Raw genomic sequence first — 26,855 nt, forward strand, 5'->3', positions numbered from 1 at the left:
AGACTGCGAGGCAGACTAACAGTGTTTCACCTTCCTTCGTTTAGAAAGTAACAAAGGGCTTGACAGGTACCTTTTCAAATCTCTCAAAGCCTGCTGGCATTCCAAGATCCATTCGAAATTGTTTTTCTTTTGAGTTGTGCGAAGAAATGGTAGAATTTCTCTGATGACCGAAAATAAACCTGCTCAAAGCGGCCAATCTCCTTGTAAGTCTTTAAACTTCTTTCACACTTCACAGCTGGTCCGGGATGTCATCGATGGCTTTGATCTTATCGGGTTTTACCTCAATTCCCCTTTGCGATACTAGGAATCCTAAGAATTTGCCAAAGCTAACCCCGAACGCGCACTTCTTAGGGTTAAGCTTCATGTTATGCTTCCTTAGAATGTCAAAAGTTTCTTGCAAATGCTTAAGATGATCACCCACGTTCAAAGACTTATCGAGCAAATCGTCTATATAAACTTCCATAGCTTTTCCTATCTGTTTTTCGAACATCTTGTTTACGAGCCGTTGATAAGTGGCTCTGGCATTATTTAGCCCGAAGGGCATCATATTATAGCCATATGTGCCAAATTTCATTATGAACAAAGTCTTTTCCTGATCCTCCGAGTTTATCTTAATTTGGTTGTTCTCGGAATAAGCATCGAGGAAACTCATTAACTCGTGCCCGGCATCGCATCAATCATTGATCGATGTTTGGAAATATGAACGAGTCTTTTGGGCATGCCCTATTAAGTCCTTATACTCTACACACATGCAAAATTTATTGTTCTTCTTAGGAACTACTAGTATATTAGCTAGCCAGTCTGGATACTTTACTTCTTAGACCGAGTCGATGTCAAGTAGGCGAGTTACCTATTCTTTGACAAATTTATTCCTGGCCTCCACAATAGGGCGTTTCTTTTGTCTTACCGGAGGGATTTCGAGATCCAAGCTTAGCTTGCGTACGGCCACTTCCGTTGGGAACTTGTCATGTCTACAGGCAACTAAGTAAAACAATCAGCATTATATTTAAGCAACTCAATAAATCCAGTGCAGTCATGTCCCCAAGTGGAATTTTCTTTATAAGAACTTTCAAACAATGCAACTTGTTTGAGCTCTTCCGGTATGGATTTTTTTGCATCTGTCTCTTCTGGTAACTAGAAATATCTCGGCACCTGATAAGATTTTGGTGCTTCTTCCCCTGGCTAACTTCATTTGATTCGGTAGCGGGCACCACTTCCTGTAGTTGATATGCCGCGTGCTCCTTCACTTTAGTACTGGAGAACAAAATTGCATTCATCTCCCTTACCGCCGGTTGGTCGGCCTTTATTTGTTTGATTCCTTCGGGCGTTTGGAATTTCAGCAACTGATTATACGTTGATGGTACAACTCTCATCTCGTGCAACTGTGGTCTTCCCAAAATAATATTATATAGCATATCACCATCCACCACTTCAAAAAGAGCCATCTTCATCACTCCTTCAGCATTTGTGGGCAGCCAGATCTCCCATTGGGTTATCACGCTTGCGAGGTTGAATCCGGCGAGGAGTTTTGTAGCCGGAATGATGCTTCCGGTGAGTTTTGCTTGTTCCAGTAGCCTCCATTGTATAAAATTGGCCAACCTTCCTGGATCCACTAGTATGCCTTTGATATTAAAGTTTAATACATTTAAAGAAATTACCAATGCGTCGTTGTGCAGTGGCAACAGTCTGTCTACGTCCTCCTCCGTGAAAGTGATGTCATATTCAGCGGCTTCTCGGAGTCTCTTGCTATGGGTTACTGATACCTTCATCTTTTATGATGTCGAGAAGGTGATCCCGTTGATCTCGTTCCCCCCAAAGATCATGTTGATCATCTAGCGCGGGTATCTTCCCCTGCTTTAGTGCATTCTTCTTTATCATGGTTGTGACCGTACTTGTTCTTGGCCCTGTCACTTAAGAATTCTCTGTGATGTCTATTCTTAGTATGATATGGGGTTAATTTCAATGATGGTCATCCAACTTATCATTTATTTCACAAAAGTCACTTATCTATTTTTCATCACTTAAAAGTCACTCAACTTTACCTTTGTAATTTAAAAGTCATTTTAGTTCAAAACCTATTAAATATCCTATAAAAATATGACATGGCATTGAATTTAATTATAGTGCCACATAAGCTTAGATAGACCATACCCAATTTAGACCTATTTCATCCACAATTCGTATTGACCCATAACCCAAATGGGTTATTAGTATTTTGACCATTTGAAGGAAAAGACAAGAACAATTATTTTGTGCTAAAAATATCTTACTTTATTTGTTACGTAATAACCTTAATGCCACCACATATAATTTCATTAAAAATATGAACAGAACTAGCACATAACTAGTTTTTGCATCCTTCAAATCATTTTATAATTTTTCATGAAGTTAAAATACTACCATATCAATCTCAAATAACATATAAATGTACCACTAAGAAAAACAAGCTAATAAGAAACAATTTTCACAAATTACTATTCCATTAAAGATAAAATGCTGCTTATTAAGCAATACTAACAGATAAAAAGCTCAGTATAAAACACCCACAATGAAATTGCATAGTGGAAGTTATCAATACACACTGCAATCGTAGACAATCCATAGTGATAGTTTGGACAAGAGAAAGAAACAACATATTGTGTCATTGACCGTAAATGTACAACCAAAACCTACAGTTAAATTCAAAAGACCTAATTTTTCTTAAATTTCTTAGACTTCTTTTTCTACAAAGTAACCACAAAATCAAATGGTCAAAATATTAATAACCCATTTTGGTTATAGGTCAAATCGGGCTGAGGAAGAAATGGGTCTAACTTAGATATGATCTATTTAAGCTTATGTGGCATTATTGTTAGGCTTTTTAATTAAATTTAATGTCATGTCATATTTTTTATTGGATATTTTGTAGGTTTTGAAGCAGAATGATTTTTAAGTTATTAATGTAAAGTTAAGTGACTTTTAAGTGATAAATAATAGATAAGTGACTTTTATGAAATATAGAATTAGTTCGATGACATTCAGTGATATATAATAGCGCACATTAAAAATATAAGAGCAGATTTTTCAGATGGGAATGCTTGGAGTTTACGTTGTTCCGCAAGGCATGGAAGAGATTGTTGATTATGTTAAGAAGAGATACAATAACGTACCCATATTTGTAACTGAAAATGGTGTATTATCTCCTTAAATTAAATGCGATCGGGAAGAAGGATCGTCTGGGAAGTGTATAAGTTTGAAAAACGGGTTTGGCTCATTTCATCTCATTTTCTTCATGGGAGCCGACCTAGAGGCGATTTTGGAGCTCCATCTTCATCATCTATGTCAAGGTAAGTGATTCCCACCTATTGCAAGTTAAATACTTAGATTACATCTAGATTATAACATGGAAAATTAGTGAAAATTTGGGGTTTTGAAGAAAAACTTAGAAACTTATATTTTTGGGTTTTGACCACAAAATTGGACATGGAATTTGGAATAAATCATATTGAGTTCGTGGTGTTATGGGTAAAGTTTGTCTTCAAAAATTTTTGGGATCCGGGCACGTGGGCCCGAGGGTGATTTTATCGACTTTTCGAATGGAGTTGGAAATTATTGTAAATAGGATTATAACGAGTATTAGAGTATATATTTATGGATTTGCACATTTATTGACTAGTTTTAGAGCGTTGGGCATTGGTTTGAGTTGTTTGAAAGGCTTGGGAGCCGGCTATGGAACTTTGAAGCGATGTAAGTCTCTTTTCTAACCTTTTAAGAGGGAATTAACCCCATAGGTGAATTGAATTCGTGTGAGGTCTTATCTGGGGGGGGAGGGTACGTACGCACGAGGTGACGAGAGTCCGTACGTAGCTACTAGTTATGCCTATGTCTGGGTAGTTTTAGGTTTACACCATGCCTTGTTCATATCGATATTCGATTGCTTATTAAATTGCCTTGAAAAGAGTCAAAATTGAGAAAATTGAGATTTTAAAAGCTTTCATTTGAATTTCATATTTTTGAAAAGAATTAAGGAATATTATAATAATTTGAGAAATCTATGTTCAACCGTTTCGCAAATATATTCCGCGAGCTGGGTAAATTTCCGCTTCTCTCATGGGAGTGGGTCGATCGCCTGGACAGGTTAAATAGATGCATCTACGATAATGCACAGTTTATATTTATATGTTGGATCGGGCCGTACAACCTCGACATGACTTGCACATGATAATTCTTTGGAACTAATAATAATGGATATTTGCTTTATTGGTTTGAGATATAAATTGTTAAATGATGAAAAAGAATTTGGGAGTTTCAATTAGTAAAAAGGATTGTTGATTATTTCCGGTTATTGAATTTTCAGCTATGTTATGTATTTTATGCTTAAGTATAATATCGGCATTTTTATTGTTAGCCCATAGTAAGTGCCGGTTTCGACCCCTCGTCACTACTTCTTCGAGGTTAGACTGGATACTTACTGGGTACGCGTTGATTTACGTACTCATACTACACTTGTTGCACATTTTGTGCAGGTTCATATATGTCTAGTGGCCTTGTGAGTGCAGAGACGTGGTTATTACGGGGACTTAGGTGAGCTGCATCCTATGTTACGAGTCTGCAGCACGCAGAGTCTCCTTCAGAGTTATTTATATTTTTCCTTTATACTTTGTATTCCGAACAGATGCAGTATTTTATTTTACTTCCTAGCTGAGGCTCATGCACTTGTTACACCGGATTTTGGGGGTACTTATGAGTTGTTCAGTATTGTAGTTGGGAAAAATATTATCATTTACTCTGTAAATTTTATTTCTGATTATTTAATTGAAGGAAAATTATGATTTCAAAATACTAAAATGAATAATCGAGTTAATCAATTATTGCTAGCTTGCCCGACAGCGGTGTTAGGCGCCATCACGACCATTAATAGATTTTGGGTCGTGAAAGTTTGCGTAGGGTAAGGCGAGCTGGATGCGGGTGGCACCGTTGGTCTTCGCGTTCGCGAAGGTGCCCTCGAGTTCGCGTAGGGCACGATAGGTAAGCCTCCACATTCGCGAGGCCCTGGTCGCGTTCGCGATGGCCAAATTTTCTTGGCCTGGGCCGTTTGCCTTCGCGACGCAAGGCCCTTTCCGCGTTTGCCAAGAAGGGGTAGTTGGGCAGAACATCTTTTAAAACGGGACTTAGGTTGTTTTGAGTTCATTTATTACACTCTTGGGCGATTTTGAAGCTTTAAAGAGGAGGATTTCAACCTAGCTATTGAAGGTAAGTACTTCCTACATAATGTAAGTTTAATAAATAGATTATGGGTAAATTTAACATGTAAAATTGTGACAAATATGGGTTTAGTTGAAAAATCCTAGGTTTTTCTAAAAATGGGATATAACCACGAAAATGATTATGGAATGGGGTGAAAATTATATATTTGAGTTCGTGAGGTTATGGGTAACATTTATCTTCGAAAATTTTCGGAATTCGGACAGGGCCGAGGAGGGGGGGGAATTTTAGGAATCTTCCAATTGAGGTTTGGTAATTATTCTAATAGTTAAATTATGAACTTGTGAACATGTATTGATTAATTTACACAATATTTGACTAGTTTCATGTGATGACCCAAAAGGTCATCACTTGTTTTAGAAATAAATTCTGCATCCCGAGGCCGTAAAACCTCCTTTCCATCTCACCTCGATTTGCATGCGCAGTCCGGGCGCGTATCCGGAAATCCCCTATGTGAAAATCTGTGAAAAATGATGAGTTTTGATTTAAAAATGAATTTGAGTGGACTTTGGTCAACATTTTAGGTAAACGGACCCGGACCGTGATTCGACGGTTCCGGAGGGTCCATAGAAAAATATGAGACTTGGGCGTATGCCCGAAAGTGAAATTCGAGGTCCCAAGCCCGAGAAATGAATTTTTGAAGAAAATTGTTTTTCTGGAAAATATGAGAGTTTTTGAGAAAATGAAAGATGATGAAATTAATGGTATCGGGCCCGTATTTTGGTTCCGGAGCCCGGTACAAGTTTGAAATAATAAATTAGTGAAATCTATGAAGTTTGGTAAGAATCAGAGTCCGTTTAGTAAAAATCGGACCTTATTTGAGAAAATTAGAATTTTTGATGTTCATAAGTGATTTCATGAATTTGAGGCTTAATTCATAGGGGTTGATGTTATTTTGATAATTTGATCACACAAGCAAGTCCGTATGATGTTTTTGGACTAGCGTGCATGCTTGGTTTGGAGCCCCGAGGGCTCGGTTTTGGATAGGCCACGGAGTGGATTTAGACTTAGAAAAATAGTTGTTGCAGGTTTAGAGGAGTTGCAGGACTCTGAACCTGACTTCGCGATCCGCAGAACTTTCTCGCGACCGCGGTGGGATTTATGAGGTCCGCGGAAGAGCAAGGCCAAGCCTCCGCGGCCGCGCTCGATATTTTGCGGTCCGTGGTGGAGCTCCGCGGCCGCAACCCCTTTTTATGTGGTCTGCGGTGAGGGTCTGAGAGGAGTATATAAACGGGACTTTTCAGTTATTTTACCATTTTCAGAAACCTAAAACATAAAGGGAAATTTTTCAAGCACTCTTTCTTTCCACAAAACATAAGTAAGTGATTTTAAACTCATTTCTTTCACTTCTTAAATTTTTTTTACAAGATTTCATCCTAGAATCTAGGGTTTTCATGGTGGAATTGGGAATTTTGGGTAAAACCTAAGATTATTGAAATTTGGGGATTTAGACCTCAAATTGAGGTCGGATTCCAAAACCAATTATATATCCGGGCTCGGGGGTGAATGGTTAATCGGATTTTGGTCCGAATTTCGGGTTTCGACCAAGCGGGCCCGGGGTTGATTTTTGACTTTTTAGGAAAAGCTTTAGAAAATCTATTTTCATGCATTAGAATTGATTCATTTAGCATTTATTGAGATAGTTAAGTAACTTGTGGCTAGATACAAGCGAATTGGTGGTAGAAACAAGAGGTAAAGCAGTAGTTGAGGCTTGAATTGTATTCGTGGCATCGAGGTAAGGGTTTGGTCTAACCTTAGCTTGAGGGATTAGGAGTCGTGTCCTATTTGCTATGTGCTAATTGTTGAGTACGACATATAGGCATGGTGACGAGTATCTATACGTTGGTGTCAAGCATGTTCGTGAGTCTTATACTGTGATTAATGTGACTCTGTTTGCATTGTACATGCCTTATGTGATATTTCTATTGTTGAACAAGGCTTGTGGAAGTAAATTTGGTAATTGAACATTTAAGAGTGTTGGCTCAAGTTGTCAAATGATTTGTGAAACTATCATTGGTAATTGAGCATTGTAGAGCGTTGGCTCAAGTTGTGAAATGAATTGTGAAAGTATCATTGGTAATTGAGCATTGTAGAGCGTTGGCTTAAGTTTTAAATTGAGTTGTGAAGTAAATGTGAAAAACAGAAGAGGATTATGATATTGTCTCCCTTGCCAGGATGTTGTTGCTTTTAATGTTGTCTCCCTTACCGGGATGTTGTTGCTTTTGGTATTGTTCCCTTGCCGGGATTTTCCTTGTGATTTTATTGTGATTTTCATTTATTTCCTTGACCTCATTATTTGTGATTGTTGTTTGGGTGAGGAAGAGTGTTAAAGCACGAAGGGTGATGTTGTGCATTATTTTGGTGAGAGAGTTTTAAAGCACGAAGGGTGATGCCATGCATGATATTTTGTGAGAGAGTGTTAATACACGAAGGGTGATGTCGTGCCGCACGATGTACCATTCCGTGCCTTTATATGAGTGATAATGCACGAAGGATCATTCCGTGCCATGATTATGTGAGGTAATAGCACGAAGGGTGATGTCGTGCTGACTATATTGATACTTTGGTGAGGACGAGAGTAAAAGCACGAAGGGCGATGCCGTGCACTTGTCCTTGATTTTTCTGATTCTTGTTGATAATTGAGTTATGGTGTTCTTTACGTTTATTTACTGATTTCCTGTTGTTAATTGATTTTATTGTGATGTTATTGATTTTCTTACCCAAATTGCTTTGTGATTGTTGCTATGGTGAGGAAGAGTGTAAATCACGAAGGGTGATGCCGTGTATGTTACTTGTGAGAGAGTGTTAAAGCACGAAGGGTGATGCCGTGCACTTGTCTTGATTTCCTGATTATTGTTGATATTTGAGTTATGGTGTTCTTTACGGTTATTTATTTGTTTTCTGTTATTACTTAATACCCCCGCAGCATGTCTTCCCCCTTCTTACTTTTAAATTGTAAATTTCTGCCTTTATTTTTCCACTGTATATGATTTAATTGCACATGTTTATTTGGTAGTCTGGTCCTAGCCTCGTCACTACTTCGCCGAGGTTAGGCTAGGCACTTACCAGCACATGGGCTCGGTTGTGCTGATGCTACATTCTGCACTCTTTTGTGCAGATCCCGATACTGTAGCTTTCGGACCGCAGTGAGGTTGCTGTTTCCAGTTCATCAGGCGACCCGAAGTAGTCCTGCAGGCGTCCGCAAGCCTTAGCGTCTCCTTCTATCCTTTCATTCTATTTCTTTTATGTATTTCAGAGACAGCGTTGTATTTATCTTTCCGACCCTTATTTGTAGTATTCTTAGACAGTCTGTGAAATCGTGACACCAATTCTGGGTAGTTTATGTTATGAATCGGTATTGGCCTCATTGTTAAAACATCGCATTTAAGTCTTTCGCTCATTAAATTCCGTTGATTATTTAATGTTGGTTCTTAATTGATAAAGGATTAAAATGGGAAAAAGGTAAATAGTACAATTGGTTGGCTTGCCTAACTTTCACTAGTAGGCGCCATCACGATTCCCGAGGGTGGAAAATCCGGGTCGTGACATTTCGGATTGTGCGGCACCGAGTTGAGGCTTTAAAGCGAATTTGAGGTCGGAAAGCGAGCTTTGAGACAAGGTAAGTCTCTTGACTAACCTTGTAAGAGGAAATTTACCACATAGGTGATTTAAATTACTGTTTGCTTCTAATTGTGGGGGTTACGTACGCGCGAGGTGACGAGAGTCCGTGCGTAGCTGCTAATTATGCTTATGTCCGGGTAGTTTAGGACCGAAATCATGAAATACTTGTGTTGTTTTTACCCTACTTGTTAATTAAAGTGCCTAAATTATATTGAAACTTGATAAAGGAATTGTAAAAGACCGAATTTCACTTACGTAAGTTTTGGCGGGTTACTTGATCGTTAATAGAAATTTGTGCTTCTTTGAATTTTAGCCTCGTAATAACTTTTAAATAGGATGTTCATAAAGTATCCTCTCTTCTTGTGGATCGGGCCGAACACCTCGGCAGTAGAATAGATGCATCTATGGTTTGTGACGCACGACCCTCGGCAACGTACACATTATTCTGGATCGGGTCGTACGACCTCGGTATAAATCATGTTTAATAGTACTCGGAGCCTAATTATACTCGATATTAGTTTATTGCTTGTGAGATTACGATTATTATTGACACAAATTTACTTGGAATTTATTAATTGTGAAAGAATTATTTATTCCTACTTGTTAACGAGTTATTATTAATATATACATAACCCATGCCTATTTAGAGTTTCTGTATTTGTATTGTTAGCCCATAATAAGTGTCGAAGTCGACCCCTCTTTACTACTTTTTCGCGGTAAGAATAGATACTTACTGGGTACATATTGTTTATGTACTCATGCTACACTTCTACACTAATCGTGCAGCATCTGAGGTAGGTGCATCTAGCAGTCATACCGGCGCGCATCCCCGATATCCCAAGTCCTAGTGGTGAGCTGCTTCCTGAGCCGTTCTGCAGCCCCTGGAGTCTGGCTTTTATATTTATATTCTGTCTATTTTATTTCAGACAGTAGTTAGAGTTTCGTATATCCTACTTGTTGCTCATACACTTGTGACACCAGGTCTTGGCACACACGCTAGTGGACTTTATGGTTTTGGAGTACTTATATTACTATGATTGCCACTCAATTGTCTTCGTTTCAATTATTGAATTTTCTACTCCTTAATTTCTTATTAAATAGAATTTAATTACTTGAAAATTTATTAAAAAGGAAAATTTCATGTTTATTTCACGGTTGACTTGCCTAGTAGTAACGTTGGGCGCCATCACGGCCTATAGGAGAAATTGGGTCATGACACAAGGTACTTGAAATTGCCTCTCTTAGGGATGAATTCTAATCCAAGCCTCATGTCCATGCCCGTTTCCCTTGACTCGGCGCTGAACTTGCACTCCAGGTAGTTTGTCTTAGTCATTCTCAACTTGAAACCCTTATACTCAAGGGCATGTCTCCAGACCTCCAGCCTCTCGTTAACACCATCTTGCGTCTCATCAATTTGAACTATGTAATCAATGAATAACATACACCATGGAACCTCCCCTTGGATATGTCGTGTCAGTGCGTCCATCACCAGGGCAAATAAGAATGGACTGAGCGCGGATCCTTGATGTAACCCCATAACAATCGGAAATTGCTCTGAGTAGCCTCCCACTGTCCTAACCCGAGTCTTAGCTCCGTCATACATGTCCTTAATCGCTCTAATGTAAGCTGTTGTCACGCCTTTTTACCTCCAGGCATCTCTAGAAAAGCCCCTAGGGACCTTGTCATACGCTTTCTCTAGGTCAATAAACACCATGTGCAGATCCTTCTTCCTATCCCTGTATTATTCCACCAAAACTCCAAAAAATTCGAATTTCGGGGTTGAATTTCAGATTTGCTCAAACTATGCTCACCCCTAATTGGTCATAATTTATGTATATTCTTTCGTATTGTAATCCATTTGCCATTTATCCGAGTGGTTAAAATTTGTTCTTATTAAGTTTAAATTTTTAGATTGTATAAAAAATATATATTTACATATAAAATATTCGGCTGCACGATTTGTCAATATTAATATGACTTTATTATTCTTGTTATTAAAATATTTTTAATAACTATTTAAGTTTTTTTTCCTTACTTTATAAATAATTTATATATTTTCTGTAAGATCTTATTTTGGTGCTTGAAACTTTTTAACTTTTTAAAGTCATCAAATCTTTGATATCTTAAGTAAATATTAGTTTTATGTTCTATTTTAACTTACTCCAAAGTATAAATAGTAATAGGTTATCTCAATTTACGTCTTTCTACATTTTTTATTGTTCTCAAATATAGTTTTTTTTTATTAGTTCTTTACCTCCATAGTTCTAGCTAATATAGAAGAAAATCTATGAGTGGATCATCATATAGATAGGTATAGATATAGATATAGATATATAGATTAGATTTGTCTCAGATCTATTTAGATTAGGTATAAGATCTATTCATTCAACTACTTCCGTTAATTATATTTCATTTATAATTCCTAATTATTAATGTTGTGCTAAAATTTCCAAGTGATCTCTTTTTAGCTTGCCACTTGGCTTAACCACAATGCATGCTACCATCCTTTTAATATATTATAGATAAATAAATTTTAGTTTTATTTTATATTATAACTTACTCCAAAGTATAAATAGTCATAGGTTATCTCAATTGACGTATTTCTATATTTTTTTATTTTTTTTCTATTATATTGTTTTTTAATTAATTCTTTAGCTCCATAGTTCTAGCTAATATAGAAGCAAATCTATGAGTGGATCGGCATATAGATAGGTATAGGTATAGATATAGATATAGATATATAGATTAGATTTGTCTCAAATCTATTTAGGTTAGGTATAAGATCTATTCATTCAACTACTTCCATTAATTATGTTTCATTTATAATTCTTAATTATTAATGTTGTCCTAAAATTGTCAAGTGACTTCTTTTTAGTTTGTCACTTGGCTTAATCACAGTGCATGCTACCATCCTTTTAATATATTATAGATAAATAAATTTTAGTCTTATTTTATATTTTAAGTTACTCCAAAGTATAAATAGTCATAGGTTAACTCAATTTACGTCTATATTTTTTATTTTTTTCTATTATATTTTTTTAATTAATTCTTTACCTCCATAGTTCTAGCTAATATAGAAGAAAATCTATGATTGGATCAGCATATAGATTGGTATAGATCTATTCAGATTAGGTCTAAGATCTATTCATTTAACTACTTCCATTAATTATGTTCCATTCATAATTCCTAATTATTAATGTTGTCCTAAAATTGCCAAGTGCCTTCTTTTTAGCTTGCCACTTGGCTTAACCATAATGTATGCTACCCTCCTTTTAATATAATATAGATAGATACATATTAGTAAATTTTAATTCTATTTCATATTTTAACTTACTCCAAAGTATAAATAGTCATAGATTATCTCAATTAGTCTTTCGATATTTTTTGTTTTTTTCTATTATAATTTTTTATATGAGTGGATTAGCAAATAGATAAGTATAGATATGGATATAGATGTATAGATTAGATTAGGTTTGTCTAAGATCTATTAGATTATGATCTATTTATTCAACTACTTCCATTAATTATGTTCCATTTATAACTTGTAATTATTAATGTCGTCCTAAATTGCCAAGTAACTTTTTTTTAGCTTGCCAGTTGGCTTAATAACAATGCATACTACCCTCCTTTTAATATAATATAGATATACATTTAATATAATATAGATTCATTCAACTATTTTTATTAATTATGTTTCTTTTATAATTTCTCATTATTAATGTTGTCTTAAAATTGTCAAGTGGCTTCTTTTTAACTTGCCACTTGGCTTAACCACAATGCATACTACCCTCCTTTTAATATAATATAGATATAAATATAAATCCTATAAATACAACTTAATTGGGCTCCGTCAGATAGACTATCAGTTTAATCTAAAATTTAGACAAAATGAAGATGGGCACCACAACTAAGAACTCCTACTTCATTTGTCTCCTCTTAGTATTGCAACATGTTTCTGCAAACAGTATTATCGGCCAAGGAGGAAATGAGTTGGAAGAAGAGGTTAAAAGATCAGAATTTCCAGATAGTTTTCTTTTTGGAACATCAACTTCTGCCTATCAAGTACCCACATCTCTGACTTTCAATTTCATGTTCTTTAATTAATTGTCTCAGCTCTCATATATGACATCCTTAATTAATGAGTATATGAATATAGATCGAAGGAGCATATATTGAAGAGGGCAGAAGTCTTAGCAACTGGGATGTTTTTTCTCATACCAATGGTATAATCTCTCACATTCTTTTACGTCTGTATAAATTAAAGCTAGCTCTTTATAAATATGTCCCTTTTATCTATCTTGTACTTGAATTTGTTCAGGCGGTATCACAAATGGAGGAAATGGAGATGTAGCCAACGATCACTACCATCGTTACTTGGTAATCCCTCGGTTTCATTTTATGTGGCATGTGATTATTAAGCATAAAATGAAAAGTTTAAAATTTGAACGTTTTCAAATACAAATACGGAAAGATGACAATATTTTTTGAACGAAAAAAAGCAGCATACATAAAGTACAACATTTGAACATACGTGTCATTTAAGTTGTTTAATGATGGCAGGAAGATATTGACATAATGGCCTCTCTTGGAGTAAATGCTTATCGATTCTCCATTTCCTGGAGTAGACTTCTTCCAAGTATATATATATATATATATATATATATATATATATATATATATATATATGTTCCTCTTTCATTCTCTTCTCTTATTTTATACAATCACAATATGGGATTAAACAAACAGATACTTAAATTGATTAAGCATATATGTTTTTGACTCCTAATGATATTCTCTGGACAGGAGGAAAGTTAGGGGTCGTGAATCCAGCTGGAATCAAGTTTTACAATAATATAATTGATAATCTCTTACTCAAAGGTAGTTGTCAAAGAACTCTTCTTTCTTCCATTATTCTTTGCCAACTCTTTTTATTTTTACATATAATACACGTTGTATTACTAAGAGTTGACAAACAAAAAGCAAATAATGATGGTAATATTAATAGATACATAAAATGCAGGGAGTAGCACCATTTGTGACGATCCATCATAATGACTTTCCTCAAGAACTTGAGGACAGATATGGGGCCTGGCTCAGCCCTCTGATGCAGTAAGTTTCTTCTCTTGTTAAATCTAGCTACATGGTTTTCTATCATCCAATAAGCAAGTGAGAACAAATTAATTAAAAAAATATACTTTGGAGGGAAATTCATACATAAAAGAGGTCTGTTCTATTTCCCTTAAATAATGTTGCATGTGATTTATGCGCTTTTTGTTTCAATTAATTATGTGATATTGTTTGACTCGAAACATGTCATATTATTTGGTGGTTGTATTTGAAACTTGTGTCTCAAACATTGTACAACATTTGCATCGTTAAAATAGTTTTTCGTTAAGGGAAAAAAATAAAAAGATTAAAGTTAAATTACTTTCAAATATAAAAATGTATCATTCTTACGGAAAGGAATTAACAAGGAAAGTGTCTCGAAACGAATGTAGTAATAAAAAAGAAATATCGTTATCGATCTTAATGAGTGAGTTGGTCATGTTTGTAGGGAAGAGTTTGTGCGCTTTGCAGAAACATGTTTTATGAGTTTTGGGGATAGAGTGAAGTATTGGGTCACAATAAATGAGCCTAATTTATTCGCGGAATTTGCGTATATGAACGGTATAACTCCACCTTCACATTGTTCGCCCCCTTTTGGAAAATGTTCCTCTGGTAATTCGGACACTGAGCCCCTGCTTGCTGTCCACAACTCAATATTGGCTCATGCCAAGGCTGTCAAACTCTATCGTCACCATTTCCAGGCAAGTCTATTCACGTTTCATTTCATTTGCCAACTCCAATTATTTTAAGGTATTTTGAGAATAAAAAGTTACGTTATTTATTTTTATTTTCAAATGAAAGATTTGAAAATAAGTGCGACTAGTAATTAATTAGTCCTATTATGTACATGAGCAGGTAGAACAGGGTGGAATGATAGGAACGGTGGCGAGCGCTTACATGTATAAGCCAATTACGGATGATGAGGCTGACATTAAAGCTGCAGCTAGGGCCTTGACTTTCCATGTGGCCTGGTACGTAAACATTAACCAAACATAAATTATCTGAACCTCAAGTTTACAACAAATAATATAAATTTGTCATGATTAAGGATAAATTAATATGCAAATACAGTACATTATTAACAATAGTTTAGTCGTGCCTTTATTTTCTATATTACCTTTTCTGTCAAAAATGGTGTGTGCGACACTTTTCAAGCAAAGTTGGTGAAAGATTTAGGTCATCATTTGGACTTTCCTATCATCAGGCCAAGGCTGTCATGGGGTAAAGGCTGCTATCAGAACCGTTGGACTTCCTTTTTTTCTTCTTCAGCATGTTAATATTTATATCTGGAGTTTTGGTGGAACCATATAGGGTGAAACTTTGGGATTGTTAACTTTCTCTTATTGCTTATGTTGTTTGATCGCATATGGACAGGTAGGTTTCTCTTTGAATTTTCCGTAGTGAACTCATATAGCGATATACTCGGTCAATTGGTAAATTTGACATCTTTGAACCGTCGAACTTTGGTGTAACTTTATCAATTATTGATCTCGACATTTTTAAATGAACAGGCTTCTTGATCCTCTAGTTTATTGGAGATTATCCTACAGAAATGCGAGAGTATCACGGGAAGAAATTACCAAAGTTCAGCTCTGAAGAAAAAAGGCTTATAAAAAATAGCACAGACTTCATTGGGCTTAACCATTATTCCACTTTGTTGGTGAAGGATTGTCTTCTTTCCAATTGCACATGCAATATGAATGACAATAATAATCCAACTTGTAGCCATGGTGAAAATCGTGCCATCCTTGGGTTTTTGCTCACTGCTGTACAGAACGAAGATGGTGCTTTCGTAGGAGATCAGGTATATTCTTGCACTCGCCTTTATTTAAAGAGAAAAGGTCCAAAGTTACTACGAAGTATCTCAATTTTACCACCCTGTTAATTATACTTGGGTCTCTTATATCTTTAATTACCTTTAGCAAATTGTGTCGTATTTGCTCTTGATTTTGACGAAGTTCAAGTGCGGTAATGGTTGATATTTATAACGTCGATGGTTCAAATATATTCCTTGTTATACTTAAGGTTGGAGCTCTGTTAAGTTGAAGGGTAAGTGTTTCCCCGTAAAACAAAACGGTACAGTTGAATTTATACATGGTTTCTAAACAAGTGAATTAATTTGATCTTGAAATAATGAAATAACTAACGGAATGAGCAATACTTAGCCTTGAACTGAAGATAAAATCATGAAAAAACAGTAATTCCGGGGGCAGAGATTCCGGGCACAATAGTGATGAAATCAAGGAACAAGAAAGTAAAACTGTATTAAGCTTTTAATCGATTATAGCGTAAGTTTGCCAGAAAAGTCGTGTGCCTTACAATGATATTAGAGCTCACCTATTTATAGCTACGTCTAGGGAACAAGGTCCTAGAATCGTCCCCTTCTTTAATGTTAATTATGAGGGTCATTGATGAAGGTGCGACGATGAGCATAAATGACAAAGTCTCTATAACGGGGCTATGGAATATTCTTCATTAAATGCTACCGATTGGAGGGTATTTGTTGCATCTTTACGGGTGTCCTTCTTTCCGGTGATAAACGGAATAATTGCCTTCGGTTCTAACTATTCCCGCCTTAAGTTTCACGTGTCACTCTCTTAAGCGGCCACTTAGCATAGCATATTTTACCGTATACAGTAAGTATGCAATGAATTGCTATGAATAACCCAAACTAAAGTATAACCAAGGATAATTATGAAAATATTTCGTATAGTAAATGGTATTTATGAACCTTTTTCCTTATTTAAATTCTTATTATGATATGGTGACAATAACTCTAAACTTACACCAACTGACTTTTCAGATGGGAATGCCTGGATTGTATGTGGTTCCACAAGGCATAGAAGAGATTGTGGATTATATAAAGAAGAGATACAATAACATGCCTATATTTGTGACAGAAAATGGTAAATAATCTCTTTAATTAAACTCGTAGTATTTCTCACTGATTTCTCATGTTCGAATGTCGATTCTAAGTAATTGAAGGTAAATTGTGATTACTTCATGCAGGGTACGCTTCAATCGACAAGCAAGAAGAAGGATATGAGTTGGTCAAAGACATTAAGCGAATTAAATATCACAAAGCATACCTTGCATCTTTGGCTCGATCAATTAGGTATACTCTCTATTCTAAAGATTTCTACCATGATCTCTTGTCTATATTATCTACACTCGTTTAAAAGCTAGCTCTTGCACACGATCTATTAAGAAAGATATTTTATTTCTAATAACAAGAATGTTTATTATAACTATTTTCTATCTCTCTTTTAAACGCCTCACTTAATTAGATTAGATTTCGCTAACTGGAATAGTAAAGGCATTTGATGGAAAATAGTATTAATGCTTCTTGTGTTTTCAAATGTCTGATATTTTGAAACGAAATTTAATTTGCCAAAATGACAAGTATTTGGAACCAAAGAAAGTACTTTATATGGACCAAGAACTTGGATCGTCTTAGCGCCAAGTTGTTGGAATTTAACAAATTAAGAACTTATTAAGGAGTTTTTAAGATTTGATTATATATATAGATTATACATTAATTATACATAATTGTACACATGTAATACATAAATTATACATATATTATACCTTCACATGCTAGTGTTAGTTTAAGCAATCGGGTGGTAAGTTATTTGGGTTAATTCTGCTTTTAAATGAAAAATCTTGTAAGCTCTAAAATATAAAGAACAAACCGCTATATGTTGGGTCGAAAACAAAGTTTAAATTTGTTATATCTTCTTTTACATCTACACATTAAGCTTGACTGTGCTTTTGTTTCTCTTTTACAAATGATGATGGGCAGGAATGGTGCGGATATGCGTGGTTATTTCATATGGAGTTTGATGGATAATTTTGAATGGATATTTGGTTACACCATTAAATTCGGGCTTTATCAAGTTAATCCTCTTACGTTGGATCGAATCCCAAAACTGTCGGCTCACTGGTATAAAGATTTCCTCACTAATAGTAGCCTCAACAATATACAAGCAAAGAAACCAATTTATGGAGTTTAGGTTTTTTTTTTTCGTTTGGCAATATAAGTCATTTCTGTTAGATTATAAGTTGTTTTGGAAGTATTAATAGATTTTATATTGTAAAATTGTGCATGTATTTATTTATTTAATTTTGGAAGAATATATATATTTGGAAAATACTTGTGTTCGGATACAGATATCTTCCAAAATTAATCATGAACTTGTTATAAAATATAATTATAACAAGCTACTCACCAAGTCCGGCACCGAAATCTGCACAAAAGAGTGCAGAGTGCAGTATCAGTACAGCCGACCCCATGTACTGGTAAGTGTCGAGCCTAACCTCGGCGAAGTAGTGACGAGGCTAGGACACGACAACCATATCAACCTGTGCAGTTAAATCATATACAAACAGATAATAATAACACGAAATAACAGATAAAGAGGGGAAGGGAAAACATGTTGTGGGGAATATCAAATACTAATAGAATTTCAATAGAGAAGCATAAAGAACACCATACTTAAATCAGTAGGAATAAGGAAAACAGTAACACATGCACGGCATCACCCTTCGTGCTTTTACTCTCGTCTTCACCATAAGAATCAGCAGAATCGACACGACATCACCCTTCATGCATTAACTCTCATAATCGTGGCACGGCATAAAATAAAAAAAAAATAAAAAGACAGAATAAAATATCACGGTAAAATAAAGACCGAAATTTAACAAGAATGAAATCATGGAAAGGTAACAACTCAGTACACAGAGATAAAAACAGGGGATCTCCCGAGATACCGTCTCGTAGTCCCAAAGTCAATGTGCAGGGGGATCTACTAGAATACCGTTCTGTAGTCCCAAAGTAAATATGCAGAACAGGGGGATCTACCGGAATACCGTCCCGTAGTCCCAAAGTAAATATGCAACTCAAACAACGGAAATAACAGTTACAGCAAGAGAACCTACAGTTTAGATAAAATACAAGTCAACGAAAAATAGGAATTTCACTAAACATGCTGCACAGAGTTCGGATAAGCAATTAAGGCAAGTAGACATGCTATTCTAAGCTACATGATACTACACATGCTGATATAACTCAAATAAGAAGATGAACAGGTTATTATTCAATGAAAATTGGGGTTTTACAACAATTAGCTCGTGCACGTACTTGTCACCTTACGTACAGGGCGCTCACATATCTAAAACAGTACCAATCCTAAGGTGGAGTTCCCCCACACAAGTTTAGACAAGTCACTTACCTCGAACCAAGCTCAATCACTCAATAACAATGCCTTTTCTACGAATATTCGACTCCGAATGGTCCAAATCTAGCCAAAAGCAATTACATATCATAAGTATAACTATAATAGACTAATCTAATTAATAAAATCAAGTCATAAATAAGAAATTCAAAAATCGCCCTAAAAAGCCTCCATGGGCCCACGTCTCATAATCGGGTAAAATTCACAAAGTATGAACATCCATTCACTCACCAGTCCATCCATACCAAAATTAGCCAATTCCGATCACAACTCAACCTTCAAATACCCAATTTATGGTTTATGAAGTTTCTATAATTTTTTCCCAAATTTTCATCTCAAAATACTAATTAAATAATAAAATTAATGATATATTCATGTATATTAACCAAATTCGGGTTAGAATCACTTACCCCATTGAATTTCTTGAAAAACTCACGAACAATCGTCTCAAACCGAGCTCCCAAAGTGTCACGACCCAAACTGATGGGCCACGACGGGCACCCGGTACCTTACTCAACCGAGTACCGGCATAACGTATCCTTTCGTATCATGCTATCATAGGTAAATGAGACGGAAAGGCTGCCATAGGATAACTAGTATAAAATATGTAATACCAACTTATACATAACACATATGGGCCTATAAGACCAAAATGATCACTCGTATACTAAACATAGGCCGACAAGGCCATACAAACTCTCACGTACGTGACATCTGTCTACAAGACTCCAAGAATACATAATATCATAAAGGTTGGGACAGGGTCCCGCCATTCCAATCAATACATGTACTAATCGTAATGACCCAAGAAGTAACTTCGGAGCAAATGGAGCGCACCAACATCTTCCGCTGATCTAATGGCCTACTTGGAGGACTCTCGACCTGTCTATCAGAACCTGCGGGCATGAAACGCAGCGTCTCCAGGCAAAAAGGACGTCAGTACGAATAATGTACCGAGTATGTAAAGCACATAAATAAGTACATAACAGACACGAAAGAAATATAGAGTAAATGACTCAACCTGTAAGTCTGAAAAACTTTGTAAATCATGAAATACTTATAGTGTCATGCATATGCGTATGAATGTCATGTCGTGCATAGGTACACGTTTCATAACATCATCAGCCTCTGAGGGCACCCCATCATATCATCTCGGCCACTGTGGGCAAATCATCAACATATACCAACTGATCAGGTGGTGGTGCATATATAACGCCATAACTTTTCCCATATCCCATATACATATATATATATATATATATATATATATATATATATATATATATATATATATATATATATATATATATACGCGTATATAACGCCATCTGATCATGGGTCAATGTGCATGTATAAATGCATGAAATACATATGATATACGTTAATAAAATCTCTCGGTACGTCATAAGACCATTATGCCTCTTATTAATACCATGAAATAAAATTTATCAACTTACATATTTTCTGAGACCCATGAACAGATGATAGAATAATATGACACATCGGGAATCAAGAACATAAGCATCCCTAGTATTTCTACGAATAGAGTCATTTATGAAAATTGCGCATCTGCTCGTTTCGTTTGTGTCGTATAGATCATGCCAAAAGAAAGAAGGGATAGCCTTAACATACCTGAACTGATTTTCTTGACAATCCCTCCAATACACGTTGATTGCGACAAAATATGTAACGACAAATCAAAGTAGAGAAATATCCGTATGATATTCTTGAGAAAAACTGCACCATACTTCCTTAAAATTGCAAAATCTCATGTTGCTAAGATGCTAAGAAATCTCGTTGGATTAACGTTGGAATCCTTGTATGAAATGGTTGAAGATGTTATAAAGCATCATTTTCTTGAAATGTTATAAAATATCACTTTCTTGAAGATGTTATAAAACACCATATATAATGCTAACGTGACCACTCTTTGAAATGCCTTTTACGAATTAGGTTTGGGCCCCCTCATCTTTGATGACTAAGCCCATAACTTACATAAATAAGCCACCTATTTATGGTATTAATGAGTCATTATTGATGGCTTTCATGGCTGCCACGTTTTGGCTTTGTTCTTATCCAAAGTGTATAATTAATCCACCATTAATTATTAATTAACTAGGTAATGTCCCATTACCCAACAGTTAACCAATTACTCACATAATTGAGAATTATTTCCACTTACTTAAAATACTACTTATTTTTCATATACCTTATACACCTCTCTATCATGGCCATGTGGTACCTTGTATGGTACTAGTCCATAAATACCGGGTATTTTAGCTCGGACCATATTTTATCCCAAAATGTCAAACTTCGACAAAATTCATTTTCTTCGATTTGCTTACCCTCTCACCTTCACCAATTTACTCATCACTTATTTAAAATAGCATAATGCTTATAATCACAAAATAATTTAATTCCCGAACTTGCGTCGATTAACCTACGAAGAAGCCTTAATGTACGAAAAGGCGGAATATAATATCTCATTTCCGAGCTTATGTCAATTTACTTATGGCGTACTTCCACGTACAAAAATATGGGATGTAACACAAAATCCAAAAATGAAATAATACCCTAAACCTCGGTCTGACCTCACTACAAGAAATCAGTTCTACGACGACACTTATTTATCGACTCTTGCAATAAGTGACGCTGAATATTAAGTTTCTTGACATTTTTAAACAAATGTCATAAAAATGAGACTGTTAATAAAGACTGTCATAAAATTTTGTGACTTTTGATTTAAAAGTCACAATATTAGTCAGAGTTAAACGACTTTTATAATTAAGTGTTGGGATTTAACTACAAAAATAAAGAAATAAAGTAGTAAATAGTAGAACTAAATTTCAATTTCGAGTTATCCCAGCGCCGACCAGTCACCTTCTTCTCCGTCTGCCTAGATCCAAGCATGTGGAACGACAGATAGCCGCCCATCCCCCGACATCTGTTGGTAACCAATCTCGTCTTTGTCACCTTATTTTGTCCAATCTCACGAGAAGCGAAACCCTAGAGGACCCTCAATTATCTCCTAAATGATTTACAGACTAAGGAGAAAGAATTGAGACCCAAATTAATATGAAGCTAATCAGAAGTTTTCTTTTGCTCTTTGCACCTTCTGGCTCTTAATCGATAAATTTGTCTTATTCTTTAGTTCAAGTGAAATAAATTTGTTATTATTGCAGTAATTTATTTGTATAAAGTTATTACCACCATAAGTCTTCTATGAGGATTAGGTTTTTTATTCTAAAGTTGAGCAATTCGTTCTTCATCAAGTTATTTTTGCTCTTTAGATTAGTGATTGTATTTGTTTAAAATTCAAGGCATTATATCTAGAATACAAGACATGCCCATGAATATATATAATTATAGATGTAGATTAGTATACTTTGCTAGTTTGTTGCCCAGAAACTCCTGCTGTAAATTGGGTATTTACAATCTTGAGAATCCCCAGTAAATATTAGTATTGTATTTTTGTAGCCTTTAAAATTCTACAAAAGCAGATATTGGATGTTGGATTGCTATATCATAGTGGTTGTTATGGTAAGCCTTTCACGCTGTTACTTTTAGATGATTTTGTTATATTAATATGTTGTTTAGTCATTCCTAATTTAAGAAAGAACTTAGTGTTGGTTCTTCTTGGTTATTGGTAGAGAATGCTTCAATTTACCTTTCTTTACTGCTAGAATATTTTAATACTCTTTGAATCTAAAGCATAATCTTATTTGCTATAGTGAAACTTGATTAATAAAGCTAGTGCAAAAACAGAGGAGATTGATTCAATTATGAGCTGTTTATTATATATATATTAACCCAATTGAATTATGAGAATTTCACTTAGTTTGCTTGGGAATGGTTGAGTTCTTAGGCAATAGTATGCTTTTGCTCTTGTATAGAGAAAACACGTGTAGGAGATTTTGGTATCATTTTCGTGGATCTTTTCTTTTCATGTATCCATGAACAGGTATGGATTGTTGCTTAGTGTTTAATGTGAGCTGTTATCTTCTTTACTGAAGGTTAAGAATTGAGCCCCTGACCGCCACTATGAGACATAGAATCCACTCTCCTCCTGTGCCTAAAGGTACTTTTCTTGTTATTAGTGCTAATCACATTTTTATTTGACGAGGGAGTTGCATGTAATTCATTTCTTGTATAAAGCATAAAAATTATTTGCTAACTGTTAGAGACTATTTTACATCTTTACTTTTGCCTTACTGCCAGAGACTTTTCTCTCATTTTCTTCATCATAGGTCATATGCGAAAATTAAGAGTATGTTTCGTGAAAAAGTGCCTCCATAGAGATTCCAGTTCCCTCTGTAGATGAAGGCTCACTATGACCAGCAAAGAACCATTGTAGAGTCTGGTAAAGAGGGTATATAGATGCCAGTTTCTGTTCTGCATGAAGGTTCACCAGAAGACCAGTAAAGAATGAGTGTTCTTGTAGTCGACTGTCTGACATCTTGACTTGATTTTCACATAGTGTTCTTTGTTTGTTTTGAAGATGTATTAAGGAACCTTTTATCATGTACTAGACTACTATTGGATGGTGTGTATGAGATTTCAAAACAGATATGTTAGTGCTTTGAATTTAAGTTTAATTTGTGTAGTATGACATTTGTAGAATCAAATTGAATGTGATTGATGTATCATCTTAAAATTTATTTATTTTTTAATATATAAAAAGAAGAAACTATTGGACTACAAATGTTTGCCGACATTTCTATTTGTGTTGACAGGATGAGTAATAATTTCTTCTATGTCACGAACAAAATCAGTTAAAAACTCATATTGGCGACATCTGATAAAAAGTCGTAAAGAAATGTCACTTTTTGGTTGCCAACATTAATCTAAATGTCAGGAGAAAAACGACATTGAAATTTCGACAGTTGATACAAGTGTAAAATAAATGTCGGTAAGTAATTTTGTGACATTTATGTGACTAAATACGACATTTATAAAATGTCGTCATATCCCTAATTTCTTGTAGTGCCTCTCAATGTGCGGTTCGTACAATTCCAAGTGCGGTCGTACATCCTAGCTTCTGCGGTCGCACAAAAATTGTGCGGCCGCACTTCACAGCCTCTCCACTACCTGGCTTTAGTATATTGGCCATAACTTTCTCTAAAAATGTCCAAATGATGATTCTTTACCTTTCTGGAAACTAGACACGGAGGGCTACAATTTTCATTTTTTAAATCATCTTTTGTAGATTAAAAGATATAAACTTCCGAAGTCGGACCAGCGAACCTGCGGAACCACCAGAAGTGCAGCCGAATATAGAATTGTGCGGTCCGCACATTTCCTCTGCGGTCCACATATTTTCGTCTGCTGCAGCACTTTTTCATCTGCTACAGCACTCAAAAATACGCCAGCAACACATGCAATTGTGCGGGCACTTCGCACGTTCCAGAACAACATCAGAGTGCCGAAATGCCCGGACTCGCTCAAAACTCACCCAGAAACACACGCGAGGCCCCCGGAACCTCAACAAAACATACCAACAAGTCCTAAAACACAATACAAACTTAGTTGACCCTCAAATCACATCAAACAACGCTAAAATCACGAATCACCCTCCAATTCAAACTTAAAGATCTTTGAAATTCATTTTTTTCTGCAATCGATGTCGAAACCTATCAAACCACGTCCGAATGACCTCAAATTTTTCACACAAGTCATATTAAATCTTATGGACCTACTCCAACTTCCGGATTTGGAATCCGACCCCGATATCAAAAAGTCCACTACCGGTCAAAATCTTCAAAACTTTGACTTTTGCCATTTCAAGACTAAATAAGCTACAGACCACAAAAATACAATCCGGACACGCTCCTAAGCCCAAAATTACCCAAAGGAGCTAACGGAATTGACGAAACTCCATTCCGGAGTCGTCTTCACATAGTTCCGACTATGGTCCAAATTCCAAGACTTAAGCCTCCGTTTAGGGACTAAGTGCCCCAAAATACTCCAAAAACCAAAACGAACCTCCCGGCAAGTCACATAAGCGGAAAAAGACATGAAGGAAGCAGTTAATAGGGGATTGGGGATATAACTCTCTAAATGACCGGACGAGTCGTTACAACGGTATCACGTCATTCATGAATTCTCACACATATTGATTATGGGCATAGAGAGGTATTTCACACTTTCTATCTGGAAAGAAAATGTAACATCTTATTTATTATGGAAAGGATTTTTCGGAAAAATTTAAGTTTTCAAACTTACTCATATTTTCGATGATTTCGGCAAAGGATTTGGGTTTTTCACTTATATACTTGAAAAGAGGAACGGTTTTCGGGAGACTATGAAAAAGCTGAGCATTTTATCTCTGAGTTACTTCTTTTATTACTTTCTTTGGGTTGTTATGAACTGTTGTTGGCTATTGGATGTTGGACCCGACCTTTGTTCCAGCTCGTCACTACTTTCAACCTAAGGTTAGGTTTGTTACTTATTGAGTGCATGTGGTCGGTTGTACTCATACTACACTTCTGCATCTTGCGTGCAGATGTTAGTTGTTGATGTTGCTGTGATCGACAGGAGCTGGGATTGAAGATGTACCTGCATTCTGGTTGTAGTTGCCTCTTGTTCATGGTAGGCTTAGATTCATAAAAATTATTTTATGTATATTTCGAATAGATGATGTATTTATTTCATACCAGCTTTGTAAATTCTATTTTTAGAAGCTCATGATTTGTACTTCCAATCCTTGTGAAATGTATAAGATTCAGTTAACTTCTCTATTTAATTATTTTTATTAATTTTATTGGAATTGGATAGTTGTTAATTGGCTTACCTAGCGAGTTGGGTTAGGTGCCATCACGGCTAGTTGGATTTTGGGTCGTGACAGTTCATCGACAACAAATATAATTCTATTTTTCAACGGGTAAATAAGTAGGAATTTGAAATTAAGTCCATAATTGAGAGCGATGATTTAATATTTTTGTTTTGTTTTATTTTCATATATGTCACCAATCTAATATATTATATCAAACTAATCTATTATATAACTAATTTTCTCCCTGTAACTATTAGAATTACTTCACTAAACTGGTAACGATCTGAAATAGCCACACACAAAAAAAACTGCTTTTTCATCATATGGACCGAACAAACGTAAAAGAAAGAGAAAGGATGGATGTCCGGTTATAAGGTCTGAACTTCAATTAAGAAAGAAAAATGCTTGGATTTATTCATGCACTTTGTGAAATAGTTTATATTTGCCCTCCGTGTCTGAATATACTCCTACAGTTAACAAAGTGAAGAAAAATACCTTCAATCCTAATGGATGTCCATTGTGGCACCCCGGACCTCAAAATTATACATGTGCTATTTTCTTATTGGATATTATATAACTAAGCATTCTTAATTTTGAGATAATTTTTATTTGTGAGTCCCATTTCCCTTTTAACTTTCTTTCCCTTCTCCTTTTTTTTTTTAACTTTTATTTCTTCTTCATCTCTGCATCTCCTCCACTGTTTTTTCAAGCAGGTTCCTCAAGCATTGATTCATCGATCACAAATATAGTATCATTTCTATCCAATTGTACAAGAAGGGCTTGGGCAGTGTGATTGGCAATGGCTTGGTGGTTTTGCCATGCTCTATTGGCATCAATTTAATGTCATCCACCGGAACTTCATTAGCCTTCCTTTCTGC

The 26,855-nt window shown here is 35.5% G+C and overlaps 1 long non-coding RNA gene and 1 pseudogene across 1 annotated transcript; both read left to right on the plus strand.

The window, feature by feature from the left end:
• The first annotated feature begins 12,702 nt into the window (after positions 1-12,702).
• Positions 12,703-18,070, plus strand: LOC109206441 (annotated as a pseudogene).
• Positions 18,071-21,967: 3,897 nt separating this feature from the next.
• LOC109206442 lies at positions 21,968-23,814 on the plus strand. Its single transcript, XR_002064866.1, has 3 exons — positions 21,968-22,155; positions 23,219-23,283; positions 23,453-23,814. It is a non-coding gene; the product is annotated as an uncharacterized LOC109206442 (long non-coding RNA).
• Positions 23,815-26,855: the final 3,041 nt, after the last annotated feature.

The sequence above is a fragment of the Nicotiana attenuata genome, unplaced genomic scaffold, assembly GCF_001879085.1.
Source record: "Nicotiana attenuata strain UT unplaced genomic scaffold, NIATTr2, whole genome shotgun sequence".
NCBI lineage: Eukaryota > Viridiplantae > Streptophyta > Magnoliopsida > Solanales > Solanaceae > Nicotiana > Nicotiana attenuata.